General features: G+C 40.7%; 1 long non-coding RNA gene across 1 annotated transcript; it reads right to left on the reverse strand.

Annotated features, from left to right (window-relative positions):
• Positions 1–24,415, reverse strand: LOC109366966. Its single transcript, XR_004159210.1, has 3 exons — positions 24,245–24,415; positions 8,417–8,488; positions 1–723 (listed from the first exon to the last, which is right to left on the reverse strand). It is a non-coding gene; the product is annotated as an uncharacterized LOC109366966 (long non-coding RNA).
• Positions 24,416–24,421: the final 6 nt, after the last annotated feature.

Raw genomic sequence — 24,421 nt, forward strand, 5'->3', positions numbered from 1 at the left:
CTATTATAGCTTTAGTCAACACTTAGAACTTCAGATCACACGTATCCCAAACGAAAGTGATTCCTCTGACCTTTCAAGCAAGCCTATTTCCTGTTGGGCTTACAGTAAATACAGGTGGTACATTAGTTGCTTTACTTTCATGTTGTATTTAAACAGACATTGCAAACATGAACAATAATAGCTTCAAAAAGGGAGCACAACATAGCTACAGATACTACAACTTTACATTTACCCCAAGCCTCTTTGCAGGTTTAAGTATTTTACGGCCATGTTTTCCCATTTCCTACAGTGCATTGAGGAAGGGCGAGGGTTATCCCATTATTTGGTAAAAACCACACAAAAAGCATAGGAGGAAATGCACAACATTTCCAAAGCAATATCTCATATGCAAAAGAAGTATGTTCAATAATAGAGGTTAGATCTTTCTTTTCTTACTTTACCAATGTAACACCTCATTTTAACTTTACTCACGATTAGTAGAAAGCAGTCATAAATAAGAAGGAGAGTTTTAAAGGGATCCTGCTATCTTGAAGAGACCTACCTTGAAAGAAACTTTTGACTCGCAGGTAGCTGACACTAAGGCGCAGCACAGACAGCTTGTCCAGCTTGGATATTATGTCGGGTGGGAAAGGCAGGAGGCTGGCCAGATGGTCTAGTTCTGCATTTAGGCGGTCCCTGTGCCTCTTTGAAGGATTTGATTTTTCATTTCCAGCCGCAGGCCTTCTGTGGTGGAGAAGAGAGTCACATTTTCGATTACCTGTTTTACCTCCAAGTAGTGCAACCACAGACTGAGATGCTTTTTGCCATCAGTTGATAACAGGCGCAGTTAATCAAGCTCCTATGCAAATTTGTTAAGTTTTTATCCTCTGCTTAAAAGATATTCTGAAATTTACCATTTTGCATTGCACAAAGACATGGACATTGGCCTCTTTTCTCATACCTGCCCAGTGGAAAATGGATGAGGAGATGATATCTCTTAGTTAGGGCCCTCTGACCTTAGAGGAATGGATGCTATCTTTATGCCTTAGAGAACACCAGGAAAAATGATTCTTCATCTGTGTTGTACAAATTAATGTCAGAACAGTAAAGGAAAATTACCATGACTAATGCATGAACCTATTCAATACTCAGTGTATTCATTCAAAGCATCTCAGTGCCCTCCATTTAATGACTCAGAATTAACTTGTAGGTCAGAAGATAATTAAGAAATGAGCCTTTCTTCAGACATGATTAAAAGAATATGGGAAGCAACATGAAGAGACATTATTTTGCCAAACTCAAACGTCTTGTGAACATCCTCAAATTTACCTTTCTGTATCACTAATAACAAAGGTAAAATGTCTCTCTTGAGAACATTGATACTCCTCTCAAACCATATAGAAGAGTATTATTCAGATTTCAAATCGGAACTCCATTAGGCACCCCAGTGTGGAACAGATTCCACAGAAAACCTATTGCAAAGATGTTCAAGGTGAAATCTATCAACAGTGAAAAGGGAGGCAGATTAAAGTTGTACAGGCAAAATAGTGAATCTTATCATAGAATCACAGAATTGTGGAACCATGGAATCACAGAATCATAGAATATTTGGGGTTGGAAAGGTCCTTAAAGTTGACCCAGCCCCACTCATGCCATGGGCAGGGCTGCCCCCCACCAGTTTAGTCTGCCCACAGCTCCATCCAGCCCGACCTTGAGCATCTCCAGGGCTGGGGCACCCACAGCTTCTTCTCTGAGCAGCCTCTTTTGCACCTATCTCACAACCTTTTGGGGTGACCAGCACAACAATAAGGAGTGTTCCACACCAAAGTACCAAGGCATTTGTGGCAAGGTTGAGAAAGTTGTTATCCACAGCAGACAGCCATTGCTGGGCCCAGCACTGCTCAAGTTCTTTATCCAAAAATAAGCCACTGGAGATGTAAATTGAGCAAATCCATGATCTGAGGGTGTACAGTAGCCCAGGACTGCAACTGAACTGGATTTGACCACGGTACTCAGTACTGTGTTTGCTGGTCTCCATCTCACTCTCATAACACCTGTCCAAGCTGATATAGTACATTGCTACATTCATCCTGAAGCCCTTTCTCTAGAAGAAGAGACATATAGAGAAAGATCAACAGGGAAATGAGGGGAAAAATTATATCAAGTTTGGAAAATGGTAGACAAGGAAAATATGTGAGCTTTAGCAGTTTCAATTTCCACCAAACTAAATGCAAGGATCATAATCTTCTCTAGCTTCAATAGTGCTCTAGTGGAGAATCAGAGTACATCAGGTCACTTGTAGCTCTTTTCTGCTTCATTTTCACACTCCATACATTGACTACATTTTTCAGCTATAATTCTAATTTTGAACATCAGTATTTCACAAGGTGCTCAAAGAGTTAAATTACAACATAATTTGAGTGTTCCCTTTTTATAAATATAATTTAGCATTGTTTGGAAATAAATACTATGTTTAGAAATTAGTCAAAAAAGATTGATGTCTCTTACATGTGATTGCTGACTTTGCTGCTAACTGAAAACCTCTTAAATCAAATCAGATTTGAAAAAAAATTTGCTACCTTTGTAAGCCTTCACTTCAATTTAACACAACAACATCAACAGATGGAATGAGTGAAAAACTGTTCAAGATAGGTGTCAGTGAAAATGTAATTCTCACCTTTTCATTCAAAATTATCCAAATTTGTATGTGGCCTTTCAGCAACACAAGTATTTTCAGAAACGTGGGGGAGATTTTAGTAATTGGGGATCTATAAATGACTTTTCTCTATGAGAAAGAGTAAACATCCAACAAATAATACAATCGAAAAGAAGGAATACTCCTTGTACATAGAGGGTACTAATTTTTTTGGAGTAAACCCTGACACTCAGCCATTCTCACAACATCAAAATGACGTCTGACCTCTGGAAAGCAATGACTCAAGTTAAGTAGAAGTTCAGGAACATAGGATATTATTATTTGCCCTTTACAATTGACAAACCAGTCAAAGTAAGGAAACGATCTAGTACAGAAAAAAAAAAATCCAGTAAGGAAAACTAGACTGAGGAGCTCAAAATATAAAAATGTTCAAGACTGATGTGGTATAGAAATTATTAAAGCCTATTTCTCATGCTCTATATCAGAGATGTATGGCAAATGCCTGGGTTGCATCTGAACTGAGCAAAGTACCCATTTTCTGGAAGTTACAGGGAATGATGTAAAAAGTCTGCAAAAGAATGGAGTCTTCCTGAAAACTCAAGGAAATGATTCAGTAAGTGAGTAAATCCAAACAAATGTGAGTTTGATGCAAATGGTAATTAGGTGCCAAGTGGATAGGACTTAAAACAATGCAAGCTCCATGGAAAAGCTCGCTTAGTATCCTTCAAGGAAAACAGCAGGCAGGAAGATTCTTCAAGGAGCTGTTTTGAGGCAAATGGAAATTCTAGCCCTTATTTTGAGCTGAAAGTAGCCATGCTTGTTGTGCTTACGTAAAAGCTGATTTTCAAACTACATAAATCAGGTCTTAATAGAGACCAGCATTCACTCCATGCCTTTTTCACTTCGTTTTTCATACAATCCTATTACAATAAAGTGGCACTTGTGCCTTAAACAGTAAAGCCAGCATTTCTTTCTTTGCTTCTTGAACACAACCATCCAAATTCTGCTCTGCAGTAACAAGAAGGCATTCCTGCACAGGACCGTACAAGCAGTCCCTGGAAGTGAGTGCAGGAGCTGGCACACAGGGTATTTTCTCTGTTGTTGGTACTTAAGACATTGAGCTGTTTGTGCTTCAATGCCTCAGTTTGCCCAAGACCCACAGGTTGCCACTGTTGTAAACCAGATTGGTAAGGGGAATTTCCTGCACCACAGATTTGTATACTGACTGCTGTGTCTTCTCTTCCCGAAGCCATACTTGCTGCCCATTGAGGCAGTCCACATCTTTTAACAAAAAGTTCACTCTGAAGAAGTTGTCCAAATATGCTGAAGTGTGAAACACACTGATGATCTCAGCTGAGAAAATCTAACCATCTGATAGGACAGGAAGCTTTCAGTAAGAAGAGAAAGGGAAGGGAGACCATGACATAGAGCACAAAGCAAATGGTTATCCCCAACACATTGACCAGTACCCACAGTGACTAAGCACTGCACAAGTGTGTCCTGGCAGAGCTGAGCCCCAGTTCCAACCACACATGTGCAGATGCTGACCATCTCTATGAATGAAAAGAACTGAGGGGAAGCTGTTTGGAGGAAAAGGTACCTTTTCAATGATACGCCTCTGCTAAGCCTTCACAGCAAGGAGAGGAGAAAGCAGAACTCTTAGTCATGAAGACATCACACCAACAGAGAAGATAAGAGGTTGGATAGTGTGATACCAAGTAAGAGGAAAGGCTATGCCACAGAGGACCTTGAAATGGGAACTCAGGAGAGAGCTGCTCCTAAGATCTCTGTTTGCCCTGGCACTGATACAGTTCTGGCTGAACTGGGCAGTTTGGAGCAGTTAAAGATACACTCAGAGCAAAGGCAGCTGAGTTTGCCTTTAAAGAGCTGTAAAACATTACAAGAAATGTTTTGTGGAGGGAGAGAGTTTTACAAGTTGCCAGGGTTTGAGATGAAGTGGATGAAACTTTCAAACAGTAACTGTCCTAAAGCACTGCCCAAGTATTGCTGGTATGGGTATTAATTCCAGTGCAATGCTTTTAGTCTGAGGTTAAAAACAAGATCTCCTTATTTTTCAGATGCTTGAATTACTAGCAAAATATTAGATTTCCACAGGAAGCAAACACTTAGTAGAAAACATTTCCTTTACTCAAAACTCCAGTTTTCTGGATGAAAAACATATCTGATGGAAAATTTTCATTCACTCTGACCTCCAGGTGTTTGATCTGGTTCCACAAATGCCAAAATCCTTTAGTGCAGACCACATATAATGGGGCTTGCTTGCAAGCTTTCCATGGTCGAAGGAAAACAGCTAGGATTTGTTATATATTTATACGGGTGAAGGTAGAACTTAAACCTGATACGTTGTCTGAAGAACGGCAATCTATCGAAGATGGTCTCTCCTACTTCCAGGTGGAGAAGAAGACAAACTATAGTAGCTCTTCCCAGTAATACTATAATAAAAAAATAAAAAAAAAATTCTACTCATTTTTTCATAGTCAAATGGCTCTCTTCATTCTCCCATGGAGCTTCTTCATATATTTTCCTCATTGTTCTGTCAAGTTACTTCAGAATGCAATTTCCAGTGTCCTACGCCTGCAAAAAGGGGAACTGTCATTCTGCGATATCTCCAATTAAAAGCCAGCTGCAGGATCATCAGCTGGTTTGATAGCTTGGTCACAAAATGTTAACAGAGGAGCAGAGAGTGGGCTTCCTGAGATGCACATACATTGGGAAGGTGTTAAAGTACCAGCTGTTCTGCAGAGGGGAACACTGAACCTCTGTTTTTTGAATACTGGCTTTTAAAAGGCCACAAATCCCTAGAGAAATCCACGTATCCTGCTCAGTTGAGCACTTATCTCACCTCATAGAATCACAGAATTGTCAGGGTTGGAAGGGACCTCTGAGGGTCATGAAGTCTAACCCCTTGCTAAAGCAGGTTCCCTACAGCAGGTTGTCAAGGTAGGCATCCAGGCCTTCGGGGAAGGAGACTACTAACCTATCTGGGCAGCCTGTACCAGTGCTCTGTAACCCTCACAGTAAAGAAGTTCTTCCTTGGATCAGCATGGAACTTCCTATGCTACAGTTTCTGCTTGGTGCCCCTTGTTCTATTGCTACACCTCACTGAAAAGAACCTGGCCCCATCCATTTGACTCCCACACTTCAGATATTTGTAAAAAATGATGAGATCCTCTCTCAGCCTTCCCTTTTCCAGACTAAAGGGCCCTGAGTCTCCTAGCTTTTCCTTGTACATATAAGAGCTCCAGGCTCTTAATCATCTTTGCGGTCCCACTGGACTCTGTCCAGGATATCCCTGTCTTTTCTTAACTGGGGAGCTCAGAACTGTCAAAAGAAAGTTAAATTTCTAGAGATGATAAAGATGATTTAGGATGATAAAGAGACAAATAATAGTTTGGACTGGACAAAGAATTCCAATCAACTTATTTTCTCTGAAAAATTAGGTTTTCAGGCTGAACAAACCCCTCGGAACAGGTGGCTGTATCTACTGTGATTCGTTATCAGAACAAAAGGAAGAAAAGTAGAACAAGGCCAAAGAGGAGAATGTGCTATGCTATCAAACAAGACAAAAAATGTTATAACAAAAACAGCACAACATGGATTAAAATCGTTAAATGTACTGTTCAATAATGTATACCTCACCGAATTCAAGATAAACAATTTAAGGCTACATAACAGAAAAGATATCCATAGTCCTGAAACATCAGTAAGATCTGTTAGGACTGAAGGACACAGACTCTGAAAGGAGTCCTGGACTCTGTAGTCAATCATAGGCATTCAGAGCCTCTCTAGAGCAATGTTAGGAAGTCTGTGAATGAGGAAAGGCTTACCAGAGACCAAGCCCACAAACAGATATGGTTTGAGGAAGAGACCAGTGTTGCTAGGAAGTGAGAAATCATCCTCAGCAAGCAAGAAGTAATTATCCACAGAAAATAGAGAGTAGTCTCCAGCGCGGGAGCTAAGTATTCTGGAAACTCAAAGCATTTGATTCCCTTTATTTTAACAAAAACCAAGTTTCTCCATCAAAATTATCTATGTCTGAGTGGATAGGTATGTTCAGGTCCCTGCACCAACACCTCACAGCAGAGGTATTTTCAAGGTACTTGCTACTTTGATGTTTTTGAACGCAAAATTTCCTAATGGGCTCCTGAGGACATTTCCATCCTTAGATAGCAACTGGCTATCTTAGTTATTGATTTATCTAGAAGACATCTCAGAGAGAAGCTGTTCTAGCCAACATACACACTCCAAACACGAAACTTAACATTCCTCTAAGCAACTGCAACTCTCACTCCTTTCTCACAAAAGTTATGATACATAAACAGTTCTGCACAGAGGTAATTTCATGTACTGGAGCAGTTCCATAGCTCATGTAGGAATAAAGAAGCTGTATGCATACTAGTGCAAAAATGTCACGTATATTTTGGATCTAATACTCAGGCATTGCGTGAAGAACACTCTTCTTCATTTGTTATCTTTGTCTGTTGAAATCCTCACCTGTGATACATTTTACATTAAATATAGGTATGTATCTTTTTAAGTGGCAACAAGTGGTTCATGTGCAAATACTCTCCAAAATCCAAACAAAATGAACAGATTTTACCCAAACTTTCAGAGAAACTCCCTTTTGACTTAAGACCAAAATATACAATTTTAAGCCAAGTTAGTTATTTTTGGAGCTCTGAGAAAATGCAAATAGAGAAATCTGTTTTAATTAACTTTTCATCCTTAAATTGCAAAAACCATCAACGCCAGTTCATAATTTTAACACACTGTGAATGTGTTTCATAACTATGTAATCAAATATAACACAGAAGATGTCAGATAATTATATCAAAAGACTTTGTTTTCAAGTAGTTTATGACAAAATCATTTTGCATTTGAATGATAACCTTTTTTCCCCTTCATTTCAAGTATCTTTTTCTTCCTGTTGTGGTTTTTGTTTCTGCTCTGCCTTCACACATACAATTCTTCTCATTTTTTCTTCAAATAAAAGTGATTCTGTGGTAAATAGTGGCTCAAAAATGATGCCCTCTTTATGCAAAACGTGAGTCACCAGTCTGCTTTTTCAGTTGGCTGAACTGACCCACTTTCCAGACTTACATCTACTGGATGTAGTGATGCCCCAAGCCAGGCAAAGCCAAGAAAGGGGGAAGGGGGGACATACCAGCACACTGGTGCCACTCAGCACACAGCTTCCCCAGAGGCTTCTTGAGCAAGAGACAGGGAACACAGACACACAGAGGTAGCAGCCACTCTCTCCAGCCAACTGCCCAGCTGACAATCAATCCACCAATATCTTCTGCCTACAAACAACTGCTGCTCCTGTCACTCCTCACAGCACTATGTTATGTAGTATGCTGTGGTGTGCACCATAGCCACTGGACTCCTTCTGGGTCATCAACTAGCAGTGGGTAAGGACAGTCTGACCCGTGCACAGCATCCTCTCTGGAGTAGAAGAATCATAGAATACATTGAATTGGAAGGAACCCATAAGGATCACTGAATCCAACTTCTGGCTCCACACAAGACCACCCAAAAATCAGACTGTATGACTGAAAGCATTGTGGCATAACAACAATTCCTCAAAGTCTTTGGAATAAGAGCAATGGTACAAGATACTGACTGGAGCCACCATGACAAAAGATCTTAGGTCTCTCCTGGGTCAGCAGAGTATGGGAGGATTGGATTCCTCCTACCTTATTTCTAGCACGCATATATGGAGGGAGGTGCAACTGCCTCCTGATCAATGTGATACTTAACTGTTTCTGAATGGGTTTCCTCCTTTTCCTCCCAGCATAGAGGCATTCCCCCGGAGGAATCATTGTTTTGATGCTGAAAAAGAAAAGGAATAGGTGTCTTAGTTCAGAGGTTTCTGCATTTCGTACCACTGTACAAAGTGACAGCACCAAGAAAGTTCAGCTGAAAAAATGTTTGTTGCCTGAGTGTGGCATTCAACAACACTAAAAAGAACAGTGGCATTAGTTAAGATAGAAGCTTAGGGCTTATTCCAATTTCCTACCTTAATGTTATTAGAATATTGATGTTTATATTCAATTTCCATTTTTTCAAATTAAGCTTACTATACATGGTATAAAAATACATCCTGTTTACTCAATATGCAAAAATATGTTCTTTTCCCTCTAGGCTCATTTTTAGATTCAGCTAAGCAAATAAGAATGAATAATACTACTCATCATCTTTTGCAGAGAGGATTTCACAGCTTTTTAAATACACAGGAATATTGTCTTCTATTACTGAAACTGTGGTAAGTAGGAAGCAATTATTCAAATTAGCATTTGTCCAGGTCCTCACACCCTCATTTTTAGAGACTGAGAGCATATGTGTTGGCAGCTCAAAAAGCAGCACACAGAGCTGTGCTTAGCGCTAGGACCAGGAGGTGACAACTTTTAGACAAAACTGTCGCTCTGCTTGGGTATGTCAGACATTGCAAGGCCTAAAACAAGTCTTTGTGTTCAGTCTGTTCAAATCTTTTGGAGCTTAGCCGAACAGCAAAGTCTCTTGGTTTTCTGTCTGAAGGAGTATTTTAGTCCCACTGTATGCTGTTCAACAATGGCTGTGCATTGCCTGAGAGATTAATATATCTCAAGAGTATTTGCTGCTTTGTGCAAGATGAGAAATCAAGGGGATCTTCTATTCACTGAATCAAATCCCATACTATTGAAAAAGCTATGTCAGATAAAGCGAATCATGAGCATACTGAACCTCATTTAAAAAACTACTTAGAGGAGTTTTCTTTTTCATTGAAAGACAGTTTTCTGATAACTAAAAGCCTTTTGCTTTCCAGATTAAATTTGTTCATGGCCATTTTATGCCCATTTGTTCTTCTGCCAACATTGTCTTTTAGTTTAAATAGCTCTTCCTCCTCCACTGTGTTTACTCATCGGCGTATTTTTAAGTATCAGTCATGTCTTCAGCCAGCCTTCATTTTTTCTATTCTAGGACAACCCGGACTGTTTCACTCCCCTCTCGTGTTACAGACTCCTTATTCTTGCCATCATCTTAGAACCCTTTTTCTTTACCATTTCAATTAATCTGTCCAAAACATGAATAAACAGAATCACATACAGCATATTAATTAAGCCTACCTGTATTTCGTACATATCCATAATGCATATATAAATACATATATTAACAAATCACTAGTTCTTTATGGGAGCTATCTCACTTGATATTAGTTTGACAGCATTCTCCTTTTTCATAGCCATCATTAAACTCACAGCTTGCTGTCACACTATGGTCACCTCATGCACAGTTCTCTGTCTTCATGCATAACTTCCACCAAATTCATGCACAGTTTGTGAAGGAAATCTAAGTTTCAGTCTGCAAATGCCTGACCATCTCATTCATACAATTAATCTCCAATTGGTTTTTATTACGTGAGAATGATGTACACTTCTGTATTGATGGTGCGAGCAACTGAAGTTACTATTACACTCCTGGTTTTATATGAAATCCTGTAGTAAAAATGAGATTGCCTACAAGCTGATGGTTGAGGAACAATGCTGGTAGCTTCCCTCCTGCTCAGTCATCTTTCTTCCAGTGTGTGCTGTTGATTCAGTTCCTTCCACCAACCCTTTCAATTCTTGTCCTAGTCCTCAGCAGCACAGCATCCTTCACTGAAGTCAGATAAATTAGGCCTACTGTACTTCCTTCATTTGAAAATTCAGTTGTTTTATTAACTGAAGACTATCAAGACACTTTGTCAACATTATCTAAATCTACATTTCATTTTTAGTTCACTACATAACTAACTCTGGTCGTTAATTGCACTTGCCTCTAGAATTTGCTCTAAAATACTGCCAAGTAGAGATAGCAAACAAATGGGTCAGTAGCTGCCCTCTCCTAATTACAGCTGACGCTGGTAACACCAGTCATTCTCCATTTTGTGCAGTAACAAGTATTGAATTCTCCTAAAACACAGAAAACTGCTACAATAAGTTCATCTGAAATCAGATGTGTGAACTGCCTCACCAAGTCTATTAAGGACTGGATGAAGTGCAATAACTACTGCTGCAAGTTAGGAAAGTAAGTTTATCCAGGAGGTTTTGCTTACATAAAGCATTCTAATCACCTCCAAAGTTGCAGTTAGCTTAGGCTTTTTCAAACTCCTATCTTCTGCAACAATCTGCCGGTTGTAATAAGCAGTGGGTTTTCTGCTCCAGTGGGAAGCTGAAATGGTGCAAAGATGCTGAGAGAATTGCTGTAGTTTCTTGTGAGACCTTACATTAAAAGATATTTTCTTTATATTGCGATATTACTGTGTTTCGAGTCCTTCCCGTTCATAACATGAATCTATGAGTCATAGTCCATGTTTCAAAACAGTGTCACATGCTAGACTTCCCTTCCCTTGCCTTTATGAGTAAAATTAAAAGGTGGAGGAAGACTTGGACATCATAATTCAACTGAAAACTGAAAGTTAATACTTTATTCAATTTTCCCAAAGGACAATTTGGTTTTAAAACCCACTCTGGTCAGTTGGTAATATCTGACAGCAACTAGAAATAAATTAAAATGACCTCAAGTATGTAAACAACTGAAAAACAGGAAATAAATAACAAACAATGTAAACTAGAATTCATGAAGTGTAAAGCATTGATTGAGAAAGATAAAAGTCCAAAGGAAAATTCATATGTTGCAAGGCTAAAGAGAAAAGATAACACAAGTTTTTTGATGAATGTTATGAACAGAACTGTGCACAGTACTTACTAGATGGAGAAAAATTAAATATATTTGACAGATATTTCTCTAGTCTCTACTTTCTGAAAACACGGAGAATCAAATAAGAACAAACTATGCGTTCTTCAGGCTTCCTATAGGATCTTTCCCCAGAATTAGGACAAGGGGTTACCACAGCAACATAGCATGAAGCACTGCCTCAGCAACTGAGCACCATCGTCCCAGATATGTACATACCAGTAATGACAATAGTGGTATGCAGATGAGTTTGAGAATGAATGCACTGGAATAAAGACCAACTCAGAATGTTCGTGGCTAAGAGTCCTAAAAATCCTAGTATCATATAATTGTATGGCTGAATATGGCTGAAAACAGCACTTGGAAGTTGCTAAGCTGCAGAGGCATAGACTAGTTTCTTCCAAAAACAAGGAAGAACATATATTCATAGTCCTGCCTAGACTGTGTCCTCTTCTGATGGTTCAGGAACTCTTCCCTTCACCACTGGAGCAGCACAGCGCATCTCCACCACACCTTCCCTAGAGCACAGCAGCCTGTGAGTCTGGGGGGGCAACCCTCAGCTGCTCAGCACAGTCATGCGCTTTCCTTTCTCTTCCTTTTCTCTTTCTGTCTTTACAACGCTTAAGAGCCCTCACGTGCTCCGCCCATGTCTGAGAGAGGAAGGAGGAGAAGCCACAGCCCCAACCTTCTGCTCCGCAGCAATAGGAGAGGAACTTGCACAACTGAGGAGCTCCAGGAGCAGGAGAGCTAGGAGTGACAGGAACCAAATAGCTACGCTGGGAAAGAGTACATGTGGGCCATGATCACTCACTTGCTTACATCAGATGCTTTTAATTGGTGATGGCATTAAGTTGTAATCAATCTCTGAACACTAAGGAATCCAAAAGACTGAAAGACAGCTGCTATATAACAATATTAGAGAAGTGAAACATCCAGCTTACCAACAGGTGATGAGACTGACACCTATCCCAAGGAAAAAAAGATCTGAAAAGTTGATGAGAAAGCCAAATAACATCACTTAGTAGAGTTCTATAGAATATCAGGCTCTTCGGAGGGAAACTTACTGAGAAGTAACCAAATCTGTCTGATGCAGGAATTTACAGTTTAGTTGTGGAGCACAGTATAAGTAGATAAAGAATACACTGAATGATAGATACAGAAAAGAGTAATCACTGACAAACCACTGATAAACAAAAAAGGTTTATATAAAGACCTTGCAGGCATGAAGGTTCAATGGAAAGCCATCAGTGCTAAAATCTGCAGTTATAAAAATTCAGAAGAGTGGACTTAAGCATTAAATAACACTTAAGACAGCACCTAAGTAGTCTGTTTCTCCAATGTTATCACAATGTTATGTGTGTATCTCCAATGCTTTTTAACACAGCCAAACACATCTCAGAACTGGGAATGCAAGTCATTGCTGCAGAGTGGGGACTGCGTCCTGAAATGGCAGTGACTCTTGAAAGGAATTACAGATCAAGGTACAGAAAAAATGAATACAGTCTGCATATTCTGAACTCTCAGGAAAAAGCTACTGCAAGGGCAGCTAGTGCAGTGGCTGACCCAAGTGAAGTGATTTTACCTCTGCTTACAGATATGATGAGATTGCTGCTGGAACAGTGCGTACAGTTCCCATGGAAGTGTTTTTCAAATACTGTCAAAATTAGAAAGTGAAAGGAAAGAAGCTACAAAATATACTTGGAGGCTGAAGAAACTGCCTTGCATAGAACAAGTTCAGCCTGCTTACATACCAAAAAGAATTTGGTGACTTGAATAAAGTGAAGTACTTTCTTTCCTGGGGAAGACACCAGTGCTGAATTATTTTAATTTAGAATATAGCAAGCACTTATAAATAGAAGCTGAAGCTGGATATATCTAAATAAGAAATAAGGCAATAGTCTGTAACCTCATATTTAAATACTGGAACAAGGTACAAATCATTTAACGGATTCTTCATCCCCTGTTGCCTTGAAATCAACACTAGATGCCTTCCTACAACAAACAGTTCACCCTCATAGAGGTTATCTTTTTAAGCGAAATACAAGTATGTGGGCTGTATGCAGGCATACGCAGGAAAAAAAAAAATGGTAGCTATAAGAGGTTACATTATCTAATGGCCTCTCCTTTCATTAGATGTTATGAATCATTTCCTGGTCTGAATGCGGTGCCATACTATGTACTCAATGTACAAAGTACATGAAAGGGCTACACAGACCACAGGGCAGAAGCGCAGGTTTGGAAGAGACAGCCTGGGAACAGGGAAGTTGTGCTTATCCCTGTTTCACCACACAACCACAGAGTGGCTTCAAGAGCCAAGAGGGAGCAGCAGATGCTGCAGGGCCTCGTGCTCATCCACAGCACCTCGTGCTCATCCACAGGGCCTCCTGCTACCTGGGAGCAACAGCTCTGCCTAAAGACTTTTGCTAGCAACAGTTTATCGAGAGTACAGGAGCTGCTGTGGCAACTACAGACCTGCTGATACATGACTGAGAGGCTTCTGAATATGGGAGTTCTATTTTAAATTAGCTAGGAAACTAGCTTTCTTTATTTCATTACTATCTTCTTAAGAACCCAAAGTAGTTGCTGCTGGGATGCATTCAAGCAGCAGGAATGACCACCCAGTGAAGGTCTGGAAAGCCTTGTCCTATCACTGTCCACACGTGTAAAAAGTTGATTTCACTCCTGGTTATAAGTGTCCTTTAAGTATTGAAAGGTTGCAATGAGGTCTCCCTAGAGCCTTCTCTTCTCCAGGCTGAACAGGCCCAGCTCTCTCAACCAGTCTTCATAGGAGAGCATCTTCATGTCTTTCTCCAGACCCACTCCAAAAAGCTCCATAAGAGCAGACTCACAGCACGGCTGAGGCAGGCAGAGCACTCTGGGCCCATCAGTCCCAGCCCCACTCCAGCAGGGCTATCTGGAGCAGAATGCCCAGGCCCGTGGCCAAGCAACTTCTGGAGATCTCTAAGGAGAGTCCACAGCCTCTGGGCAGCCTGTGCCAGTGTTCCATCGCTTGCACAGCAAAGAAATGATGTCTGGTAGTCAGAGGGAATCTCTGTACATGCAGAAATTCTGAAGTAACCTGGAACAGTCCTTCAGGTGTGCTGGTACGGATCCCAGTAGATCAGCAGGAAAAAAATTAGGCAGGCTGGTGATGGAAATTTGCCTGAGGGGCAGGTTTTGAAACTCATATGACAGGCAGAGTACTACTGTCGCTAAATTAATTGTGATTAGCACATTTCTGCCAAATGCACTGCTTCTGACTAACTGTCACATGTAACAAGACAATGGTATAATGCCTTTGGATATATTATTCGTACAGATACCATGCAATACTGTGTCCAGTTGAAGCAGCCATACTTTAAGAGAAATGGAGAGTCACAAAAATGACTGAACGCTGAGAAAAAAACCCTGCAGTCAGAGTCTGGGAGCAAACACTGCTTGAGTTGTCACGAAGAACAGCAATAGAGGACTTCCTCACAATAAGCAAATAAATTACGTAAGAAACAAACATTTCGTGACAGAGATCAAGCTAATTCTAGCAAGATCCAATTTTCAGAATTTGAGGCTAATTAAATTCAAATTATAAGTAAATGTGGATAACTATTAAAATAATTTACCCAGGGCTGTAGAGAACTCTCCATCCCCAAGCAATTTTTCTAATCAAGTTTTTTGTTTTTGTTTTTTTTTTCCTTAAGAAAACTATTAGCCCTGTGTGGTGAAGTGTTTGTTTAAGGAGGTCTGATGGTCTGTGTTAGACAGAAGACTGAAACAGCTGATCACGGTGGCTCTTTTTGGCCCTAAAATCTACTCTTCTGCTTCAGTCTCCACTCTAATGAAAGAAGAAGGTTAATTCACAAATCTGAGGAGCTGTTACAAATGTAAGTTGACTAATAAAAAGCTATGTTAAAACCTGAGAGTATTGTGCAAGTACTACAGACCATACGTTGGGCTTACAGCACAGCAAATGTCGTCTGTCACAGTATACATAAAATCTCTTTTCAATTTCCTTCAAAGAAAATATGTACATACTTGACTTCTGAAGACAAATAGTTTGTGTGCACTTGGGAGACATCTTGCAGTCTGACAGTTATCTATAGTTTCTGTCTGAGCCCAGCACACATCACTCCCATCATTCCTCCTACAGTCATTCCCATCCTCATGCTCTTTATGTGTGTCTCCTTGGCACAGCACAGGCAGAGCCAGGCTTTCCCTCTCACTGTTCCTCCCTTCCCTGGGTGTGCTCATGCAGCCCAGAGAAAAGCACTGAAAATATATCAAGTGCACACGAATGAGGAGGGTATCACCAGTACACAGAGCAGACTCCTGCCCCACACAGCACGAATGGGCAGGGTGTGCTGTCTGCCCCATGCTGGGCACATGACTAAACCCAATTATTGCAGGGGCGTCAATCCTCATTTTCTGGAAGCCTGGTCTCATTTCTAAAAGCAATGAGTGCTCAGTGTTGCAGCTGAAGGCATTGAGGACTGTGCTCTGAGCAAAAGAACACAAAGGACTGTATTTTCTGAAAAATCAGGTCCTCAAGGCCTGGAATTGAGTAAAAGGACATACATCTTTCAGATTTATCTGCTAATAAGACCATACATCTTGGCATTATTACAGATTGCAATTCAGTGGTTTTGATGTACTTAGTTATTTTAGTTACAACTATCACAGGAAAGGCTGTGACAGAATTAACAGCACTGTGTTTGGAACAGGATTTGAATTATATGTAGTACGGAGCTGGGACCATGAGGTGAATGAGGATAACAAGAGCAAAATATTGAACTTCTACCTCACCAAGCAACATTCATCATACAGGTAGGTGTTCTGCAAAAGAAATGACTTGAGATCATAAGACAGTCTGAGGTTAAGTGTAGTATGTGCCCATATAGGTGACAATTCACACCTCCTTTAACTCTCATGTTTCCTAATTTGCCTTTTTTGAGATTTGAGGATGTAAAATATTAACTTTTTTAAAAGAAGCTTTGATGCATCTTTTTAAGTGGTTTTAAAAATTATGCTGTTTTTAGACCTTCAAACATGCATTCTGCTACTTCAGGAAGAATACGGGCTGTAATGCACTTAAAAGCACACATAAAAAGTCATATTGAGTATAAGTCTGGTACAGTAATCCTACACAGCGAGTGGAGTGTCACCTCTTTCTATCAGGTCCTCCATTTGTCCTTGCCACAGGGCATCAGAGGAGTATACTGGGTTGCCACAGGAGCTGAAATACCCTTGGCATAATAAGCTACGAGAAGCAATGAACAATTTTGTTACAGCTGGGGCATTTAGGATATTGTCGATCCATATGGGTTATTTCATAATTAACAACACACTCAATCTCACATTGCAGTCTTGCCCCTGGTAGGAATATGAATGTACCATTTTTTTACCTCTAAACTCTCAGGAATACAGTATCTTTGAAATCTCCATCCCTCTGTTATGTTTGGTGGAGACAGAAAAGCAGATACAGTGAAAGCGTATCTATCATTTCCAGGGCAAATTTGACCAAGACCAGTAAGGTAGGTCAGTGAAACATTTCTGCCATGAATGTGTAGTGCAGCAGAACCTCCGTTTAGCCGTCTTTAAACTAGGGCTAGCTCAAGTTCTCAGGGTAGCCTTAGACTGACGAGACAGAGCTCCATGCAAGCTAACTACAGCATCACTTTGACTGGGACCCATCGCAACAGGCACGTGACCCTAAGTTGGCTGGTTTTTGCATTGTTTTTCCTCATGCCCAGCTCTCCTATTCGCCCATAAGGTGGTACATGTTCCAGCACCCACATGCCACTGTGTTGGAGTCAATGAGACACATCACTTTGAGCAACCTGGTCTGGTGGGATGTGTCACTGGGCTGTAGTAGAGGGATTGAAACTAGATGATCTTAAAGGTCCCTTCCAACCCAAATCATTCTATGATTCCATGCTGAACTAGTCACAGGTTGCAAGCCATGAACTCTGAAGCTATGCCAGTCTTCCAAACTCTTCTGTAAGTTTACCATTTTTCCTGGTGTTCCTTTCCCAGACACCTATTTTAACGCCTTGCTTGTCATTTTTTCAGACTCTGTAATCCTAGGTTTTAAGATTTTCTTTGAAATAAATGAAAAATTATCTTTTATAAGGCTATTTATGCTGTGCAGCCTGGCCATGCTAGCAGCATGGTGCAATTTGGGAGCAAATACTAACAGTACAATAGGAAACACAGAGCTGTAGAAAGGAAGGCTATGTACAGAGTGACTATAGGACTGACCAGGTGAAACAAGGAGCAATGCTGGGAACTATTTTTAGGAGTTTCCTACTGTAAAGCCAAAATTGCACTGTTTTAAATGGCTTTTTAATCAGGAAAGGACTGTTTATCAATATCAGAGAGTCTGAAAGTAGGCAAAAAGCTGGTGATTCTTCTTGCCAGTGGGCCAAGATCTACTCCCAAGTCCTTCAAAGAAAACTTCCATACACCATAATGATACTCTAATTTCTCTGACTCCTCTTTTCTTTTCCACAAAGTATTTTCCTTAGAAGCATTAGTTGCACTCCAGCACAGCACAGAAGTCAGAATACATGACAGCTCAAAACCTGGAAACCAGCAGATTTGACTGCAGACAGAGATACAGCATGGAAACAGAAAGGAGCATCCCAAGATTCAGAAAAGAGCACTGCCCAAACTCAAGGGAGCTCTTGTGTCACAGGAAGAAAAAACATAGCGGAAGGTCCCCAGGAGAAGAAGCAGAAGTGGACTGGACCTAATGCCGACAAAATGTGACATCTTTATCATTATAAAGTTATTATGAAATGTGCGTGCATAGGAGCGTGAGAGCGGGGAGAAAGATGACTTATAAACCTAGATGTAACATCAGCATGTTGGGGAGATGCAATCCCATTCTTTTCCTGGATTTGCTCTTCTTTGTTCCTCCTTCTCAGTCATTCAGTCTAACAAAAGGAGAAGCAGAGGATGAAGTGCCAAGCACCGTGTAATAGAGTTTCAAAAGAGCTTAGATACATGAAGATTTGTAGGAAAGAAAAAAAGCCTTGAACTTCCAGGAAGGAAAAAGAAAGTGTTTTTATCAAACCTGAATACAGAAAAAGGGAGTGCAGAGAAAAGTTGAAATGAAACACGAAGTGTATTCTCCTAGAACTGAATGAATTGTACTAGCTTGATGCTTAAACTGGCATCACTACTATTGTTACGGCTGCAATTCAGTCTTTTAAAACACTTTTGCTAAGTGTTAGAAACAGTGAAGCATTTGAAAGAAGCAGGTCAGAGTTTAGACATACACACCGATAGCCAGGCTGGCATTTGAGTCATCAAGATTTTGTTCAGTTCTGCCTTTTGTATAATGAAGTACATGAAAATCAGAATGAAAACTCAGAAGTTCCAGTTCTTTCAGATATAAATTCTGAAGACAAAAGTCAAAATAAAAACGGATGTAGGGGTTTTTTTGTTTGTTTTTTTGTTTTTTTGTTTTTTTTCCTTTTTTAATTATTATTATAAAAGTAGCTAAACAAGTTATACTGGTTGAAAGGCTTGCTAGTTTGGTCTGCTACAGCAAGAGAGTAGTAGGCACTATGGTCTGGATACATACTCAAATTCACTGCAGGTCCTTAACTATGGATATATAAGTGCATGATTTCCTCTTCAGGAACATGTGTTTCTCTTTTGTTAGCAGTATAACATATCAGCTTTTATTTTCTTTCACACATCTCTAAACATACCTGCCTTTCTTTGTTAGATTGCTGGCACTTTGTGGTACTTTCTGTTGTGAATAATTTTCCCGTTTTAGAGATACATATTCACAGGGGAAAAAAGTATGCTTAAATACATTTTGAAATTCTCTGTAGTACAACTTTATCCTCTAATACTATTTATATCTGTTACTACTTTCAAGTAATCAATATAGACAAATTTGCTCTCATTAATATCTCCTGCAGTAGTATTTTCTACGTGCTCATTAATTAATTGTAGTATATTTGTAGATATTTTTAAAGATGTAAATTTAATTTTGTCAACCAACTAATGATTGGAACTGTTTCACTTTATATAATTTGCCCTCTTGCTTTCCAAATGCCCAGGCTTTTTTTCAAAATAAAAAAGAAAGCATTTTATGGATATGTACTACTGTAACATAATTTGTCATAAGCACTTGCTACAATCAACAACCACCTAACAACTAATAAGATGGCTACTTTAACAGTTCTCATCCACTCTCGAAAAGTAGTAAATGGGAATTTGTCATTAATTCAAAATTCTAGGGAATCCTCCAGACTGTACAGCAGAGGAGAGCTCTTGTATCTGCTATTATAGCACAGTTCCCCTCCCCAGTCCCTGAACATCGATCTACTCCAAGATAGAAATATTTTGTTAATCATTACATCTTTGTAAATGGGCTTGAAAGGACCTCAAGAGATCCTGCAGAGCAGACTTCCTTGTTTTACACAGAATCAGCTGTTCCAAAGCCATTCCAAAGTTTCAGATCTGAGAAAGATCTTATGAGTTCGAAACCTTTGTCTGTTCATACTCCAGTTAAATCAATTGAGTGAAAAAGCGTTACATCTTTCTCTGTCTTTTCTATTCTTGCAACACAATTGCTAAACCCCTCTCAAGAGCAGCCTATGCTTAAGAAACCTTACTAAGAAACCTAGAGATTAGCTATTGCTAAAATCACATTTTTTTTTTCCTAAGCATATGCACCAAAACTTCCCTCGCTGTATGGTGAGACCATCTTTTCTAGTCCTAGCTGGCACAAATCAAACAGTTTAAGTTCAAATAACTTTGCAACCAACTCTATATTTATAAAGATTGCAACTTCTCAACTTTTTTCTTCTCATTTCTGGCCTATGTAATTCATTTAGGGTCTTCTGTTTTCCAGTTATCTGATCATTCCTGTTGCTCCCCTCTGGACTCTTAATTTGTCTGCGTCTGTCTTCAAGTACCACGAACCCAGCTAAGGTCCCACCTGGGCTGAATAGGAGTAAGGATTTTTCATAGGCCTATATATCTTGCCAATAACACTTTTGTTTTCAAACTCCACTGTTCCATCTAGTATTTTCACAACGGTGCAATGCCACTGATTCATGTCTAGTCTGTGATCCATCAAACATCCACATTCTTTTCTCCTTAGCACATGTTGCCTAGTCAGCCATTCTCCATACTGCACTTGAGTAAATGATTGCTCCTGACTTCACAGCATTCCACCCTGCTTGGTTTTCCTGGAGGTTGTTACTTGGTCAAAATCACTCCAAAGGTGAGTATTGTCAAAAGCAAGGTACTCCAATACTATTTCGGCCTGATGACACCTGCAGGCTGACCGACCACATGGCCTGGCCCATCACTTGAGCCACTGAGGGGAGAAGGAATAGCTCAGAACTTCAAAAAGATCTCTGTGGAATCTCAACCACTATTACTTGCTCAGACACTTTGGTCTAACCCTAAATGACCATCTCTCTTCAACCACAGAACAAGCTTATCTAGAAATGGTCTGAAACAAGACGAAAAAACTATGTTTGTGAAAGATTCCTCATTTGCAGCTGCAGGGGTGGAGAGTCAAACTGACTAGGAATACTCAGACACTAGAAAAACACACGTTGGAGGAGCAAATCCTTGTGAATGATAATGAAGTCAAGAACAGCCCACTTAACAAACAAGGCTGCCACAGCTATGAGGTGAGAGCATAGTATTTGCAGTTTCCGCAAATGGAACAGTTTGAGAGGCTGCTTGGGATCATGGTTCCTAGGGATCAGCGTACTACAAGATGCAACAAACTAATGCCCCAAAACTACCACATATTCAGCTTCATGCTACCTCAGCTCCAGCGTCACAAAAAAAAGAAATCTGCTAGCAGTGGATTTTTACAGTCCTAATGAGTGACAAAATGTGATTTTATGTTAGCACACATTTTCAGAAAGTTAAATCTATTGAAATAACCACTGTTTGGCATCAATACAAATGAAGTTTAAGAGTAAAGAAAAAACATTTTATGCCTTTAATGCAGGCAGATATTTCCATAGAATACAGAGCAATACCTCCGATGCACCAGGCACCACTGCAGTCACAGGATGACTCAAACACATTGACTGCAAATAATGTGTTTCGCAGCCTCAGCTGTAAGAGGCTGCATCATACAAATTATTTATTTGTTGTCTGCAAATGCAGCCTTGATTCAAAACTGTAGACAGTCTGATCCAGTCCAAAGCAGCCTCATAATCCAACAAGAACTTGTCTGCCTGCTAAACGGTTTGCTCCTACATACACATGTTAAAGATTCTCTACTAACACACATGCCTAAGGACTGCTGTCTGGCAGAATTTTGCACTGCCATCTCACACTTGCCCTGCTGCTGCATCTACCGGAGAGAAAGACCCAGAATATGGTTTGAAAAAGAATAGTAAAAGAGGTACACTGGGTATCTTACTATTGTAGCTGCACACCTGTGCACCTAATGGTTATAATTGAGTCAAGAGACACTACAATGCCTACACTGAAATGAGTATATCACACATTGGCACAAGCCTCTCATGGGTTCATAAGCATTTGTGGTGCATTTAGTTGATGTTACATTTGCAGCACATTCATTTTGTCCATCCCACCTGCACAATCCTGTAAGTCCATCCACTGAAATTCTGCAGTTACCCACACAATGTTCCCATGTTCATGTGATTCACCAGCTACTATAAACACCTCAAGGATCACAGCTCTGAAGGCGAGTAGAACAAAATCCAAAGTGACTGCCAGCAGCTTGGTGGGACTTCTGGTGCAACAGAACAACACAAATATGCTCATGCTGAAGCATGAGTTTGTGGAGCAAAGACAATCTTTACTTTTCTCATCTGCATGCAGTGCTGCCCCATCCTGAATGCCTGCGAATTCTTCCTTTGTTGCGTGCTGTGGCTGTGTGGTGGGGATGGTGAAGACCACAAACACAGCAGTTGTGTGGGAGCATCCAGTCATTCATCTCACAGGCAGCATACCGAGCCCACAGTGTCGTCGCTCTGCCAGGACAAGGCAGAAGCCCAGAGCTCATGCCACGCAGGTAGCCCCATGTATCGAGAGCCGGACCATGCTGTGCTGCTCTGGCAGATCACATTAGCAGCTGATGAATTGTGGTTATCTCAGCTATATAGCTTATTCCTCATGGGTAAGGCAACTCAAATTGAAAACATCACCACTCTTCAGCAGCGAGTTTGTTTGTGTGGACATGAGTCAAACTAGAAGCAGTGTTTGAGTTGGGACTCTAGTTATTCCATAGTGAAGACAACCCCGTGTTATCCAAATTCATCCCCTTCCAGGGACTCAACTTTATTGGTTATTCAAACATATTGTAAAAAAAAAAACCACCACCTTGGCTGACACTTCCTACCCAAACTTGGCGTTTCCTTAAATTTTCCTCCAAAATCTGCTTTGTCCTAGCTGTCTCTGGGCAAAAAGGGACACTCCCACATCCTTTACATTCCAATTGGGGCTAATTGAACTCATATGTCAGCGTGAGTCAGCAGTAATTACCAGGAATATTAAGGAAAGATTTGGCATCGAACTTCGGTTATTCAACAGCAGACCCCCCATATTTTGTGGGGTCTCAAGTTAAACAGAACCCCATAAAAACACTACAGAAAAAGCCGTACCAAGTCCTTAATCTGTTTCAACTCCATATGCGCAGTTCCTGATACCGGAACGGCTCTTACTGCATTTGCGATACACCTACAGAAAGGCAAACCTAATGGAAAAATCATTTCTGACTACTAAATCCTCCCCGGTAGAGTTCAAATCTGTTTATACGCTGAACCCGATGAATCAATATCAGAACGGCTGGCTGCTTTCTGCAAGCATCCCCACTGCACACAGGGCCTAGCAATGCATTTCCTCATCACGGCTCCTGGGCAGAAATCTGAATCGATGGAAAGCCAAGGTAATGACGAACCTCCCCCTTCCATGGCTCATTTGGACTAAAAATACCAAACCCAGGTTTTCTACATACGGGCATTTGTTCCTTCCCTCAATACCCCGTTGGCATCCATCTCCAAAGTGTGCTCAGGCTGAGGGTGAGGGGTTTACATGCTGTCCCAAGACAGCCTCCAGGGGCCAGTCCTCTCCTCCAGCCCAGAGATCACCCAAACACACTCCTACAGCCGGCTACCAAATGCAATGCAGAGTCACCAGCCCAAAATCACAGAGACACAGACAGAGAGCAGCGAGGGCTGTCAGCCTCACCAACATTGAGAAAGTCACAAACGTCAAACAGCAATTCCTTCTCTTTCTCAATATCCACATTATTTAGGCACTTGATTTTGTTTTCAAGGAAATACATTCTTGTGTCTGGTTGCAAATTAACAGAGTGTCCTGCAAGTGGGTCTGATCTCGTTGGTCTCTACATGCCTTGCCTAAGCACAACGCTGTAAGTCTTAGCCCCAAATAGCAACGCTCCACGGTTCCTAAAGGAGAACTGTTTTATTTTAGCTAGTGCAAACATATGTGCATCAACACTCCTCTCGACAGACGACTCCTGAGCCCAAACAGATCGGTTTTATTTAAATCCCGTCCCGCTCGTCTTTTGGAAGCCTCCTACTACCAAACAGCGTCAAGCATTTCCATGGGTTTTTCTCTTGGGTCGTTTTTTTGGTCTTTAGTCCATCTCCTAAAAACTCACCGAATGACGCACAAACACTGCTTGCACCCGTCTTCAGAAAGAACAAGTGTTTGATGTGATATTACTTGGTTTTACGATACCTCTGCTTTTTCTCCAACAAATACACAAAGCTACAAATTCATCCGAAGACGCACAAAATTCTCGCTCACCAAACAAACTAACGCAAAGTCAGAAAAAGCACAAGCTTCACCCTTCCCACACCGCTTTCGTACATCAAACCGAAATACCGAAAGAACCTTAAGCTCTTCAGCTGCACGCCGCCGAAACGACAGATTTTCAGCGGACGCGCTGCCCGACCCTCGAGCTCTGCGCCAGGTGAGCGAGCCGGGGCTCGGGGCGGCTCCGGGAAACTTTCCTTCTCTTGCCCTCCCCCGAACCGCTCTCGAAGCACCGGCTCCAGGAACGAAGGAGCA

Source organism: Meleagris gallopavo, chromosome 3, assembly GCF_000146605.3.
Source record: "Meleagris gallopavo isolate NT-WF06-2002-E0010 breed Aviagen turkey brand Nicholas breeding stock chromosome 3, Turkey_5.1, whole genome shotgun sequence".
NCBI classification, from domain to species: domain Eukaryota; kingdom Metazoa; phylum Chordata; class Aves; order Galliformes; family Phasianidae; genus Meleagris; species Meleagris gallopavo.